The following is a 16,014-nucleotide window of genomic DNA, read 5'->3' on the forward strand; positions in this document are numbered from 1 at the left end:
TAAATTGATATCCAGAATATACATTAAAAAAAATCCTACAGCTCAATAACAATAACAAAAACTCCAACAACCCCCCTTTTATAAATGGACAAAGGATCGAGCAACATCAACAAAACGATGAAATAGGAGTTTTCGACTACGTCTCCCCCACGAACATTGATTCCGATAACCATCCACAGAGAGAAGTACCTTTGTGAAAGTTCAGCAGTCCAGCGAAGAAGTTCCAGCACACCACTGGAGCAACACATCCAAAGCTACGTGCATTGACGAGAGTAAGAAGAACAGTTCCACTTTACCCCATCACCTTTCCCTCAAGGCAGTACCGCTTAAGAGGAATAGCTCCACTCTGTCCCAGTCACCTCTCCGCAAGGCAGTATAGCTCAGTGCCAAGAAACACTCCCACAATCGGCGAAAGGAGGAGGGAGAGCATACTGTGTGAGCACCCAGGTTCCCTGACTATGCAGGGAACACTGTCCAAGAACCCACACTTCTTTCCCGATCCACCCTGAATTCTAAGATGACTGACACAACTGAAAAGATGGAAGGAGTTGGGAGCACAGCAAGCCAGGCTCATAATTCATCAAAGAGCATGGATTCTACTAACAACTTCATGGATTCCATCAAGAAGCCTGCTCATAGCCACTTGGAACACTTTGACTGTAGACACCCTCAACTGGCCGAGGGGCACCTCCAATGCTCCAAGTGCCTCACCCATACACCTGCCATGGTTAGCTCCCATGTACGCTCTGGGGATGGCATGAGAGTGAGCCTTTACAGATAACATACGAGTCTATCAGACAGCCAACCCAGTCTGTGGGTTTAGGAAAAAGCACACAAACTTGAGCAATTCAGAGCACTGTCCTAGAGATCAAGAAAATCCATATGATCTTAGGAGTTCTTTTCTCACCCCCCCACCCCCCCAGGAAGGAGCAAGAGGTGTGGAGTGGGCACATCCCTAGAGATTCGGAGAGAGCCTCAGAATCTCTAACAGGGCTGAGTGATGAGAGAATTTCTCTCCCACAGGCAGTCAGTAACAGTGGAGGCGGTGATCGCTTCTTCACATGAAGACAGCAATGCACAATCTCAGGGAACATGAAATGTCAAGGACACATGACACCACCGAAGGAATACAATAATTTTCCAGGAACCAGTTCTAAAAAAAAAATAGAGATCTACAAATTGCCTGTCAAGTAGTTCCAAATAATTGTTTTAAGAGAGCTCAGTGAGCTTCAAGAGAACACTGATAGACAACTCAATGGAATCAGAAAACAATACATGAACAAAATAAAAAGTTCAACAATGACAGGAATCATTTTTTTTTTTAAATATCAAACTGGTTTATTGAAGAATGCAATAAATCAAATGCAAAATGCAGTCAGAGAGATGGTAACATAGGTTGTTCTTAACTTCAGTCTCCCTTCCAAGAAAACCAACTAACAAGTGTCCATAGGCGAGACACCACTGTAAAAATCCCAGGGGTGAGGTGGAAGTGCCCCCTGTACCACAGAAGCTGAGAAGGGCTGCATGAGACTGGTAAGAAGAGGGGCTTCCCTCTGACCACATTGCCCTCAACGGGGCTGGCACAGCGCCACAATCAGAGGGGGCCCCACGCCGATAGAGACCCCAGTATGGTCATCTGGCTCCCCCAAGATTGGGTTTCACTTCGCAGGGATCTCAAGTGGAATCTCCGGGGCTTGAGTTCTTGAAATCAGATTGGGACAGAGAAGGGAACAGGGCTTACAGCAACCGGCACTTGCGTCTTTGCAGATTGAGTTTCTCCTAGCAGCTGCACCCAAGTCGAAATCCCAGCCAGCAGCTTTGCCCATCTGCAGGGACAAGACAGCAGTCCTGTCCAGCTAGGGGGCTTGGCGAGCTGTCCTCCCTGATTTAAGACCCCAAACAAGGGGCCTTGAAGCCTGTTCTTCTGCCCTACCTACATCTTTTAAAGCAAACACTTCCCTGCCCACTCTTGAGGGTACACCCACCCTATCCTTCCACCCAATCAGTCAGTAACATGGCCAGAAATCCAGGCCACTGCAGAGCCCAGTCTATTGCTGCACTTGGACAAGGAACCAAGCCAGCAGTCCTATCCAACTGTTTCCAGCCAGCAACACCCCCCCACACACACCTCAGAACTCCAGCAGTGGCCTTGCCCCAAAATACACCCCATAGTAAGCTCCACCTGACTAAGGATTTGACCAGCTGACCAGTCCAAACTTCATGCTGAACAGTGGAGGACTGTCCTGCCAAAGCAAACCTATGAAGTCTGGAAGAAGGGACTGCTTACTTAATGCACAGATAGAGAATCAAGAATCACAAAAACAAAATCAGGTGAACATGACATCACCAAAGCAAACTAATACAAAGAATACAGAACTACCCTCCTAAAGAAGTTTAGTGAGCTTCTTTAACACAGACTCGATGGAGCAGAAGAAAGAATCCTGATATTTGGTACAACATGGATGAAACAGAAGGACATTGTGATAAGTGAAATAAGCCAGACACAGGACAAATACTGCATGATCTTACTTATATGTGGTATCTTAAAAAAAAAAAAAAAAAAATCAAACTCAAAGCCAACGATGTAGACTGGTGATTGCCAGGGGCTGAGGGATGAGAGAAATGGAAAGATGTTGGTCAAAGAACACAAAGTATTTTAATTATAAGGTCTAACGTACACCCTTGTGACTATAGTTAATAATAATGTAGTATGTAATTAAAATTTATTAAAAGACTATTCTCAAGTGTTCTCACTACACACAATCATACTTCAATAAAACTGGAAAAAAATAAACAAAGGACTTGAATAGACATTTCTCCAAAGAAGATAATACAAATGACTAATAAGCATATGAAAAGATGCTTTCCATTCCAAATCACTAGAGAAATGTAAATCACAACCACAATGAGATACCACTTCACACCATTTTATGGCTATTATTTAAAGGAAAAGAAAGAGAGAGAAAAACAAGTGTGAGAATGTGGAAAAATTGGAACCCTTGCCCACTGATGGTGTGAATGGAAAATGATGCAACAGCTATGGAAAATGTTTTTGATGAGTCCTCAGACAATTAAAAACAGAATTACCATATGATCAAGCAATCCTACCTCTGGGTATATAACCGAAAGAACTGGAAGCAGGGACTCAACCATATTTGCACAGCCATTTTCAAGCAGCATTATTCACAAAGCCAAAAGGTGGAAGCAACCCCCAGGGTCCATCTATGATGTGGTACAGACATACCATGGGATATTATTTGGTCTTAAAAAAGAAAGGGAAACGCTGACATGTGCTGCAACATGGATGAGACCTGAGGGCATTAATACTAAGTGAAATAAGCCAGTCACAAAAGGACAAATACTGTTTGATTCCAGTTACATCAGGTCCGTAGACTAATCAAATCCACAGAGACAGAAAATAGAATTGTGGTTGCCGGGGATCAGCGATAGGAGAGAATGAGAAGTTATTGTTTAATGGATGCAAAGTTTCAACTGCAGAATGTAAATGTACTGATGGCTTCAGAACTGCACACCTACCATTGGTTCAAATGGTACATTTTGTGTGTTTTATCATAATAAAAAAAGCAATGTGTAGCAAAACATAGCCTGCAGCTATCGCTGCCTATGCCAGCACCTTCCCAAAATCTATCAGGATTCTAGGCTAGTGCCCAGCCACCTGCATAGGAATTACTTTAAGACTTTGGATAAAATACAAACACTAGGAACAAAAACAGACCCAGAGTCGGGGAAGCATCAGTAAGACAGTCACACCTCAGAGGGAAGGTAGGGGAGGGTGGGGGAAAAGGGGAGAGATCAACCAAAGGACTTGTATGCATGCATGTAAGCCTAACCAGTGGTCACAGACAACAGGGGGATAGGGGCTTACAGGGGGAGGGATTTGGGATGTGAATGGGGGATTGAGGATACCTTAATCAATAAAGAAATTAAAAAAAATACAAACACTAGGGCCCACATTAAGACTCTAATTTATAATGTGCAGGGTGGGGCCCGAGCATTTTCATGTCCCTGGGCGATTCTGGGGTGCAGCCGGGTGTGAAGAAAGCTATTCTGCCATTTCCCCATATCAGATTTAGAGGCTAAAAAAAAAAAAAAAAAAAAAAGCAATTCCTCTGTTTATACCAAACTCAACTCTAAATGTACTAATTTCATATAACAAAACACACATTTTGTTTGTTTTGTTACATTATGCTATATTGACATTCAAGAAAAGTCCAAATTGAATAAATCAAAGTCCGGAACCTTCACTTCAGACGTTTATTACCAAACAATTGATGGATGTTAATCTTTTAAAATTAAGTTTCAGACACATTTTCTCAGCTCCCTGTTAACTTTGTGTTGAAATTTCTTTTTTTTAAAAAGTCCACAGAACACTTTTTGAGCAGCAGGGAAATGTCATCTCACATTGTGCTTGGCAAGTGCTGGCATTATAAAATGTCTGATTCTTTGCTCATGGGCACATCACAGTTTATATTGTAAATGTCAGCTTCCACCTGAAATAATCAGTGGATTGCTCAGTGAAAGCACTACATAGTAATTACATCCCATTTGCACCTACAGATTCATTCATTATTAACAACTTTATGATTTTATATTACCAAACAGCGTCTTTCTGGAGGCAGAAAATGTATTTAATTACACGCTAAATCAAAAGCCTAAAGATGTCTACAGGCAATTCTTGATAAGTGGTGACACATGGTGTCATGGAAACATTGAACTGAAACCCAAAGAGCCGGTAAGCTAGACCGTGTGCACCCCGACCCCCTCTTCTGAGCACTGGTTGCCTCAGCGGAATGAAAGAAAGGGCTGCCAGCCAGAAGGTTCTGTTTCCTCCCAGAATCGGGCTACATGTAAGGACTGATGGACCCAGACCTCTTGCCTCAGTTCACACTTCTCTGAAGCCTCAGCCTCACTTTAGTTTCCTGCCTAAGGCCTGCCTGTGAGACAGCTGCATCACTGTTCAAGCTCTCTCGGCCCAACCCTGCTTCCCTCACTCCAAAGAGCTAGGTCTAATAAATCCTTGGCAACAGAATCTTCATTGCAGAATCCGTTGCCATGGAAACCAGACCCGCATCACCTATTCTCTCAACTAGCTCGGTAACCATGGCAAAGTCACTTAATCATACCACTGTCTGTAATTGAAGAAGTCTCACTGAGCTCGAGGCCACCGGAAATCCCCCAACGCCACCCCAAACAATGTTCTGCGGGCAGCAGAGTCCTGCTCTGGGGTCTGCGGTGATGAAGTTCATACATTTTACAACCCATCCCTTTGTATTCCCCCCCCCCCCTCCCATGGCGAGGAAGGGCAAGTCGGTATCACTACTAGGCGCCTGTTTAAGGTTCATCAATTCCTAAGGCATCTATGGCCTCTTTCTGGAGAGAACATGCCCTGGGATCGGGGTGGGGGTTGGGGGTCGCTTAGTGCAATCAACTCACCCAGGATTTCTCCAAGGTGAGCACTAACAGTCTCATGTCCCAGGAAGCTCTCAGTCTCCAGCAAACCTCAACCCTCCTGCACTCTAATGCAGTTTCCTAGGTCCCCTGGCCCTTGGGCTTGCTCATGGGCTGCCTGACCTCTATACAAGGCAGAATGTAAGTCCCAACCCTCACGGCCCTTTTGTTTTTCCTTTATTAGACTTATCAGACGTACGACTGGTTATGCAATTAGTTGTCTAATTTTTGTCTCCTTAGCTAGACTGCAAGAGGCAAATGGACCTCTGTGCCTTGTTCTTGATGGTATCCTTATCATGATGGTCAGGCAATATTCGTGATGAAGGGGGAAGGAAGGAGATGGGTAAAAGAGGGTGAAAGACTAAGAAGAGGACCAAGGGAAGGTAAGTCAGAGTGGAAGTAAATAAATGTCCATTTTCCCATGTCACACCCCTAAATGGCTGAACTATCATTAAATGTCCAGTAGATTATGACACTCAGATTTGACATCTATTCATAACTTAATCATCAGATTAAGTACACTGTGCCTAGAATATAGTAGATCCTCATTTAAAACAACAACAACAACAACAACAACAACAACAACCACAAATGTATTCATTTGCCTCTCAACATAACCATTATTGCTTGTCTCATTTTCAGTTCTTATAAGTGTATTTCTAGTAGCACATGAGCTCACTCATCTAGGGAAAATAATGAACAACATAGACTGATGGACAAGAACCGACCCAGAGACAGGGAAGTATCGGTCAGACTGTCGGATCTCAGAGGGAAGGTAGGGGAGGGTGGGGATAAGGGGAAGGATCAACCAAAGGACTTATGTGCATGCATATGAGCCTAACCAGTGGCCACAGATAACAGGGGGGTGGGCCCATGCATAGGGAAGGGTTTGGCATGGGAATGGGGGGGATGAGGACAAATATGTGATTCCTTAATCAATCAATAATTTTTTTTAAAAATGAATGAATGAGATGCATTGCCATTGTCAGGGTCCCTGTTTCAAATCAGTTCCCTGACAAGAATTCAGGGAATTAAATTCTTAGGATCAGAGAACTTGATCTAGAAGAAATCCTAACAGGGATTTATTTGGTCAAGCCTTCCCCTTTCTCTCTCAAGGAAACTGCATATCACATCTTTGTTTCCTTAATGTAGTATTTTCTATGAGTGTCTATTTTTTTTCCTCTGTGACTACTGCTGGAAAAAAGCAAGTCCTTTCATATCACTTAAAAACACTGAAATTCCCTTTTTGGGACCATAATAAGAGTTGTTCTAGTATAACTCCCCACCCACATAACAGCTTTTTGATCTTGATGCTTAAACTGAAATGGGCCTTAATTGAAACATGTGCTTAAGGAAAACCAGGGACTTCTGTGTCCTGTGAAGTTACTTATCAATACTGAATGTCATCCATTTTGAACAGCAATTCATAGAGACAGAATTCATGTAGAAAATGCCAGCCGATCAGATGCTGGTCTAATGATAATTACTTTTGGAAAACCAACCTGGATTTTGCCAGTATGAGGAACCAGAATTGATTTCTGCCCTCGTTCTTTGCTTCTGGAAGTGACGTGTATCCCTGGACCACCTAGAGCTCTGTAGAAGCTGAACAGCTTCATTTGTCAAGCTGAAAGATTATCTTTATCTCGTCAATCTATTTCATACCAACTATAAAATATTTATAAAATTGTATTGATGAGTTCACTGTTGTAGCTTATAATGTAAACCATGTGAGGCAAGCAATATGAATAGCAAACAAAGCAGATGATAAATAGGTAGTTGGTAGACTACACAGGTCAGAGCTTCTTTGTCTCACTCCTAGCTTCAAAAGTGTGATGTTTGCTGAAACCAGTTTGGCTCAGTGGATAGAGAGTCAGCCTGTGGACTGAAGGGTCTGGAGTTCGATTCCGGTCAAGGGCTTGGTTGTGGGCACATCCCCAGTTGGGGGTATGCAGGAGGCAGCTGGTTGATGTTTCTCTCTCATCAATGTTTCTAACACTCTATCTCTCTCCCTTCATCTCTGTAAAAAAATCAGTAATATATATATATATATATATATATATATATATATATATATATATATATATATATATTTAAAAGTGTGATGTTTGCAGCCCCCTGCCTGCACTCTCAGAGCTCCAGGGCTGGGATAGAGAGGGACGTTCCTAGGATAGTACATTTGGGGAAAAGATACTCTAAAGCAGCAGTTCCAGACCACGGGGGATATTGGAGACCCTTTTGTGGTGTCCATGAGATAAAAAAGCCATTTCATAATATTACTAAGACATTGAGGTATTTTTGCCCTACCATGTTAGCATTTCTATTGATAGCAAAAAACAATAGTGAATGAATCTTCTGGTCCCTATGTACATATCAAGACAGTGGCTCCAAACTGTGCAAGGAGTCGTTACATTCTTTACCAAAATGCACTTATTGGAGGGGGGGGGGGGCAGTAGGTTTTACTTAACAATTCCCTTGATGAATCAGTACAAATTATTAAACATGGACTGTTGAGTACATGTCTGTTAAATAGTCTGTAAGATGAAATGGAAAGCACACATAAAGAACTACTGTATGCTAATGTAAGATAGTTGTTTCTAAGAAGAGCGATTGTGCATTGATTTACAAACTGGACTAGCTGCCTTTTCATGTAATACCGTTTTATTTGAAAGAACAGCTGGCAGGCAAAGCATGCTTATTCAGATTGGAATCTTTGGCAGACATTTTATTGAAAATAAAGTGAGCCTTTAGCTTCAAGGAAAACAACTGACAATATTGCTGCCAAGGATAAAATACAAGCTTTCAAGTAAAAATTAGGGTTTTAGAAATCTGCATTCAATACTGTGAGTTTAACGAGCTATCAATACTTAAGGATTTTTCTGATGAAAATTGGTAGCAATATAAACAAATGTGATCTCTTGATATTGTATAATGAAACGTTTGGAAGATCTATGTAAACTCAGTGACACAATATTTTCCAAATGACCAATGCATAATGTAACAAAATCATGCCTGGATAAAAAATTTTTAAAAAATCCATTCAAAGTGCAAAACAGGCCAGTGGATTTTAATGTAACAAAGCATAAAAAGATCATTGGTATGGTTTTAGATTTCACTTTACAATTATCCTTTATGAAACCACCATTTGTCAAGTTTTGGTGTAATTTCCAATATCCACAACTACCTGACAGGCTATTACAATACTCCTCTTTTGCTCCAGTTTACATCTCTGTGAGGCCAAATGTTCCTCATAAGTCAATGACAGCCACAGATTGAATGCAAGAGGAGATATGAAAACCCAACTGTCTTCTATTAAGCACCAAAAAGATTTGAAAAATTGTAAAACAATGCCACTCTTCTCACCAATGTCTTCGTTTTGTAAAATATAGTTACATTTTGTTAAAGATGTATTATTTATGTCAGCATGTAGTGGGATCTTTATTGCTCTTTTTAATTAATTAATACATACTTTAAACTTTCCTCTGGTTTAATTTTAATGTAATAAATCTCGATAGATATAAACTATATAATCAAACAAAAGAAAGCCCTTTGAAATCCTCAGTAATTTTTAAGAGTGTAAAGAGGTTGTGGGGTCCAAAAATTTGAGAAACACTGATCAGGATGGATTTTTGTTAGTTAGTTTGTTTTGTCACATTCAACAAAGGTTGGAAATGAAATGGAGGGAAAAGAAAAGAGTTGAGTTCCCAGTTTGGCATCACATCACCACAGAGATAGAGAACCAGCCTCAATATTCATCACAAAGAGCAAGAATGTTGCCAATGCAGGATATAGGAGCTAGAGATAACTAGAAATTTCAGCCTTCCTCACACCCCCTACTTAAGGATCTATAGAAATATTGAGGAAGCTCAGATTTGTTTTTTATTCAAAATATGTAGAGGAAATGTGATTCAAAGTGACATCTGGGTAACAAAACATTCTAATAGAAAAATCACCCCCATAGAAATTTGATTTCAGGGAATTATACCCGAGTGTCCATCACTGATGAACAAATAAACAAAAAGTGGGATGCCCATACAGTGGAATATTATTTGGCCATAAAATAGGAAGGAAATGCTGATTCATCCTAGAACATGGATGAACCTTGAAAACATTATGCTAAGTGAAATAAGCCAGACCAAGATGCCACATTTGTATGGTGCCATTTACATGAAAGTTTCAGAACAGGCAAGTCCATAGAAACAGAGATTAGATTAGTGATTGCTAAGGACTGACTGGGGAAAGAATTGGGGAAGTGCTGATAATAGATATAAAAATGTTCCAGAATTAGGTAGCGGTCAAGGCTGTACAATTTTGTGACTATACTGGAAAAAAAAATCACTTGATTATACATTTTAAAGGGTGAATGTTATGACATATGAATTATTTCTCACATAAATAATATTATAAACCTCATATATTAGCATCACATGGCTGCTATAATAACCAACCATGAACCTGTGGCTTAAAATAACAGAAGTTTATGCTCTCACAGTTCTCGAGGCCAAAAGTCTGGAATCAAGGTGCCAATAGAGCTGAGATTCTGGGGGGAAATCTGTTCCTTGTCTCTCCAGCTTTGATAGTTGCTGGCATTCCTTGATCACATTGCAATTGCAATCTCTGCCTGTCTTCAGTGTGTGTGTGTGTATGTGTGTGTGTGTGTGTGTGTGTGTGTGCGCATGATCTCCCTCTGCCTCTTTCTAGTAAAGACACTTGTGGTGGCATTTAGGGTAATATTATCTTCATCATATCTACTAAGATTCTTTTTATAAAATAAGTATTTCACAAGTTCTGGGGATCAGAAGGTGAACATATCTTTGAGAGCCATTATCAACCTACCACACCTGGGTATATATGTAAATAATGGATGTGGTATGGCAGCCAACATTGTGTGCCAATTGAATCTATCTTTGAGAAAGAACTTGCCAATCAGCATATGGCTTGCAGTTAGCTGACATCCTCTAGTCACAGTACCTCAGGATGTGCCACACTCTTCCTGGCAGCCCAAGCAAATAGCCTAGCATGGTATGTATGCAAGGGATTGGTCATCTGCACAACATGGGACCTTCTACCAGCAGTCTTTGAGCCAGAGATCTCCATTGAGTCAACTGAGTTTTGGCTCTTCCTACTTAATTTATCTTCCTTTTCCCTCTCCTCACCTACCCATTCCTATCTCTCTCCCTTTTATATTTCACAGGGTCACTCCATGAATTTCTTGTGCTGCCAAATTCAGCCTGACACCTTCTTCTCAGCATATCCAAGTTCGGACCGTTAATGCTGAGAGTGGTCCAAGAGAGCTGTAGCAGAGTGGCTTTCAGGACTGTTGCTCACTGCCCAGCTGCAAATGATGACCCTTTGCCCCAGACTCATTGGTCACTGACACCAGGTAGAAGCCTAGTAATTCAACTTTTACCAGTGGTGACTCAGAAGAGGGCTCTGATGGAGGAGACTTCTCTGGCCAGTACAATAATTCAGGCATTTGAGGGTGAACAACACATGCAAGGACAATGGAATTGGCTGTTCATGATTAAGGGACATGAAGGGATCATTAGAAACTGAAGGCAGTTAACATTTAAAAAATAAGTGTGAGCACCAACAGACTGCTCTGACAACTTACAATGAGACTCATCTCCTGCAGTGAAAGAACAGACACAGCTGTGGAACAAATTCAGCATAGCCATACTTCAAAGACTATTGAATACTCAGCCAAGCCAAGTCTGTTATGCTAAGATCAGGGCTCTGGATAGAAAATACAGGACCCTGAAACATGGGAAAAAGACTTTGGCTCTGTAGCTTACCCTGAACCCTCAGAGACTTCAGACACTACCTATGCCTCCCCATTAAGAGTTAGCACTTCCTCCACTAGTCCCTATAGTGAGTTGGGACTTTCCCTCTGCAGAGATCTCTCTCTTACAAAACATCCCCCACTCAGAAACTGACTCTATCTCCTCACCTGGTTGCCATATCCATCATTAGAATGAATGAAATACCAGCAAAACACAACTGGGTTCATGCAAAAAAAGGATTAGAAACGAGGCAATTACACCCTGAAGGAGCTGCAAGGATTCTCCAGGAGGTACTAGCAGAAACCATAGGATTGGATTTTGAGTGTGCTTGATCAACTCCTATACCTACAAGCAAGAATTTATTGACTTAGGGCCGCTCTCTCAGAACACAAGATTTAACACTTGGCAAGGAAGAACTCAAGAGAATGGGGCAAACTCACTGTCAGGGAGGCTTTAAAAACCTGGACAAAGCAATGGCCCATGCTAAGTAAGTTTGAAATGTGTGAGTTGCTATGGCAGGAGGTGGACAAAGTAATCGAAAGGCTCAGGGAATTGGGCATGCTGGGATCCATATATCATGTGGGTCCAGAAGACCCATCAGAGTATTAAGTTCTACAGGAGAGCCTAGAGGACACATTGTTCACAAAGGCTATCAGAAATGTAGTGCTGAGAGGGCCAGCAACATCTCTAAGAAATTCAGCGCTGTCCTCTTCTGCAGTTTAGGGCTGACCATAGAAGAAGCAGTCACCGAGGATGGCTTGTTATTAGCAATGGTGGTGATGGGTCTCTGAAATAGTAGAGACCAGGTAGTGGCACATAACTGTTCAGCAGAAGCCCTTTATAAAATGGAAAAGTGCAAATGGGATTAAGCTCATGCAGGACCAAAGAGCATGTGTAAGTTGCAAGAAGAGGCAGTCTAGGCTCCCATTTACCTTACAGGATGGTACCAATGCCCCTCCTTTAATTTACACTTCATGCTCATGTGGAAGGCCCCACAGGGCCACTTAAAGCAGAAGAAGGAAACTTGAGTTCAGTTTATAAGTGGGTTATCTCTGAATGTGGGAGAAAGCTGAAATAGATGATGCTGCATTTCAGTCCCAGTCCAGGGTAATGTTTAAAAACAGGGGAAATCTTTACAATGGCTGGAGCTTTCAACTGATACACCTGATCATTTACTTTGTATGGAAGGAGAAATGGTTCGAGTTGAGAATATGTACAGAATCACAAACAGTATTGAATGCCCTGATTAGCTAGCTGCTCGAGGGCCTAGAAGGAATATTCTTGGAGTTTGGAGTAATGATTTCTGCAGTTGAGGCAAGTGGGTGGATTCATGGGAATGAGCACAAAGTGGAAAGATGTTTGTATCACATGTTAAAGCCCATTAGAAAGCATGCACCATGGAAGAGGCAATCAACAGTCAAATAATAAAATGGCTCAACCCACTGACATTACCTGCCCTTGGGCATCGATCACTTGATAACTGAAAGATGGACATTTAAGTAGATTAGTCACCATGTTGGAGGTGGAGTCCACACAGGGGCCCTACAGCATGGACTTTTTGAACCCACAATTTGGTGCTATTTGTCAAGGGGATTGACCAACTAGTCACTTGATAGTAAGTTGACTACTTTGGACATTGCATGATCTAGTCTAGATTCTAGAAGGACCAGTGATTCATTCTGTTAGAAATGGACATTTACTTCAAACATGTGGTTCTCTCCCCCGCCTTTACCTGTCTTCCAGCATCATGATCTGGGGACTTCTAGTGACTTAATCTGCAGCTATGAAATTATACAATATAGCATCCAAACTATTTTACAGCAAAGGAAGTACAGTAAGGGACTCATGATCATAGGACTCACTGGTCATGTCATACACAATACCATCCAAAAAGCAACCAGCCTGCAGTCTGCTAAGGTGCTGGCTTAGAGACAGTAACTCTGTAACAACCCCTGGTGACGCTGCTCCCCACACATGTTTAGAGAAGTGTGGAGCTGCATGGTTCAAGGAAAGGACTGTGGTGACCATCGCCCACGGAGGTGTGCCTCTTGGGTCTCCCTTTAAGAAGAAGCTGCTGTCGATCAGACCATTAAACCTCAGAGGGAAAGTAGGGGAGGGTGGGGGCAAAGGGGAGAAATCAACCAAAGGACTTGTATGCATGCATATAAGCCTAACCAATGGACACAGACAAAGTGGAGGTGAGGACATGGGGGGGGTAGTGAGTGTAATGGGGAATAAGGACACATATGTAACACATATGTAACATATAATATCAATAAAAATTTTAAAAAAATAAAAAAGGCAAACTTGAAAAAGAAGAAGAAGAAGAAGAAGAAGAAGAAGAAGAAGAAGAAGAAGAAGAAGAAGAAGAAGAAGGGGAAGAGGAAGAAGTTCAGCAGTTAGGAGTGCTGTTACCTGACAGCTTCCAGCTGCAACACCTTCAGAATCCAGTAAAAAAAAAAAAGGTGAGCCCATCAGCCTCCCGAACAGCCCCCATCCAGTGACTGAGTCATTTTTGTCCAATATGGAACTCTACTATGAGCCGTCTTTGTACTGATGCTCCTTTGGGGCTGCCCAAAACTTTGCCAGACTGCACACAGCCTTTGGCTCATCCCACCCAATCCTCTTTCTTTCCTCCCCTCCTTTCACAGGCATACACTGCATCTGAAGGTTGTTTAACTGTTCTTGCTCCCCTCTTCTCTTCTATTTCACAGGTATTTTATGGGACATGTATGTTTCACAGTAAGTCTCTTCATGTGTTTCTCAGTGTTTTGTCCTGGAAGATCTGAACTGACACATGCAGTAAAAAAATTTTCTTAACAACCAATGCAATAAAATTCACTTACTTTTCCTGCCTCACCACTACCCCACAATGGACTTCTACTTAGCACCATGCAATTCAAGCACTCATTAATAACCTCAATTTGTATCGCCTTAGCTACAGTGCCTATAAAAAGCCCAGTCATTAATTTATTCATTTAGCAATTATTTATTGAGGATCTACTCTGTGTTAGTTATAGGCAAAGCAAAGCAATAAACAAAACCATAAAAAAATGTTCTTCCTTTTATGGAACTGACATTTTATTGGGGCAGATACACAATTTAAAAAGATAGACCTGGAAGTGCCTGGCTAGCTCAAGTGGTAGAGCATGAGGCTCTTAAAAAGATAAACCACCAGAAAAATGTATATCTGCACTATATTGCTTTCTTTCCTCAGTGGAATCACCTTTTTGGACATGACAATATGAAAGCCTCAGCTTTTGATTGTGGACAAATATAAGAAAGAGCCATCTCTAAAACCTCTATTGCATTGTTTTGGTAGAACAACTAATTATAAAACCAATTTAATCTATATTTGAAAAATCACTTATTAAAAATACACACAGGCTTTGTTTCAAAAATTTCATTTCTAGGAATTCGTCCCAGGAAAATAATCATGAATATCAAAAAAACTTTATCTATAGGAATATTAGTTGCAGGGTTTTTATACTTGAAAAAAAATAAACTGAAAGCAATAATCTAGAACCATTTAAATAGACATTTTGTCGCCCATGCAATGGAATACTGCACAGCCATTTAAAAAAATGAAGAAAAATATGACAAGGAAAGATGTTCATAATGTATCTAGTAGGCGGACAAGCTAGTTACAAAGCAATACTTAATATCCATTTATAGAATCATCCCATTACAATGCGGATCTGGAAAACATACATGGAGTGGCCAGATTGTTATGATCTCTGAATGCATAATATAGTACAGATATATAGATATATAGATATACACACACACTGAGTGGCCAGATTATTATGTGTTCAGAGATCATAATAATCTGGTCACTCAGTGTATACCAAAATACCAACTATTACTTCTGAATGATGGGATTATGAACAATTTAAAATTTCTCAGTTTGCTTTTCCAGAGCTTCAAAATGTTTACCTTAAACAGGTAACTTATTTTATCTGCTAACTTAAATTTCTTAAAGTTGTGTTTTTGGATTTGGTTTTTTAAAAGTCACTCAAGCCAAAATTGGTTTGGCTAGGTGGATAGAGCGTCGGCCTGGGGACTCAAGGGTCCCGGGTTCGATTCCAGTCAAGGGCATGTACCTTGGTTGCAGGCATATCCCCAAAAGGGGGTGTGCAAGAGGCAGCTGATCGATGACTCTTTCTCATCGATGTTTCTAACTCTCTATCTCTCTCCCTTTCTCTCTGTAAAAAAAATCAATAAAATATATTTAAAAATAAATAAATAAAATAAAAGTCACTCAACATTTCTGCCTTGAATATCAATGAGAAAACTTTTCAAATGGCTTTCAGGTAGCTGTAGATGTCTTAGAAATAAATATTCTAGTGGCCACAACTCTCCCCATGACAGCAATGACAGCACTCTAGCTGGGAAGGGGGTGAAAGTGGCCCTGGCTCCTTAGTAACTAGCCTAAAGGAGAACTAGTCCCCAAACACAGCGTCCTCGGAAGCCTCTGTCAGGGATGCACAGGTGCAGAACAGAGACATCAGAAATGTTTCTGGGACAATAATGCTCCTTCAACATATTGATTATTGAGTAATCACAATCCATCTAACCTCTCTGTGTCAGTTTTCTCCCATATCACAGGACTTCCCCTCCCTTACCTCTCCTAGTTAAGAAAAAACACACTATGAACACATATGCGCTCTCTCTCTCTCTCTCTCTCTCTGACTCGCCCCCCTCCCTCAATAGGATCCTGCAATGGCAATTTAGTAGGGAGGATTTTTAATGAAATTCAAGGAAC

This window comes from Pipistrellus kuhlii, unplaced genomic scaffold (genome assembly GCF_014108245.1).
Source record: "Pipistrellus kuhlii isolate mPipKuh1 unplaced genomic scaffold, mPipKuh1.p scaffold_m20_p_7, whole genome shotgun sequence".
Taxonomy (NCBI): Eukaryota; Metazoa; Chordata; class Mammalia; order Chiroptera; family Vespertilionidae; genus Pipistrellus; species Pipistrellus kuhlii.